This window comes from Cariama cristata, unplaced genomic scaffold (assembly GCF_000690535.1).
Source record: "Cariama cristata isolate BGI_N322 unplaced genomic scaffold, ASM69053v1 scaffold21852, whole genome shotgun sequence".
NCBI classification, from domain to species: Eukaryota; Metazoa; Chordata; class Aves; order Cariamiformes; family Cariamidae; genus Cariama; species Cariama cristata.
In genome coordinates this window covers 2,441-2,756 of record NW_009605793.1, presented here as the reverse complement: position 1 = coordinate 2,756, position 316 = coordinate 2,441, and positions in this window count along the sequence as shown.

Below are 316 nucleotides of genomic sequence, written 5' to 3'. Positions count from 1 at the left end.
TGTTTACTGGCGCGCGTTGCAAAGCACCAGTGAATTTGGGCAGGTGGAAGCACCAGCTGGAGAGCAGGCAGCCCCCCAAAACATCATCATCCTGTTCCTGTCAACCTTTTCCCTGATTTCCCGGCCTGCCTGCCCAAAATGAGCCCATAGCGGAGCCAAGCAGGGTTCGTTCTGTGCCGGGGCTCTGCGCTCTCCTTTCGCCCGCTCTCTGGCTTGGAAATCTCCACCCTGTGCAAAACCAGCCTGCTTTTGGGGAGAAAAAAGTTGGTTTTTTTTAAATCTTCCTCCTGTCACTGGAGCTTGGTGGGTGAGGGCC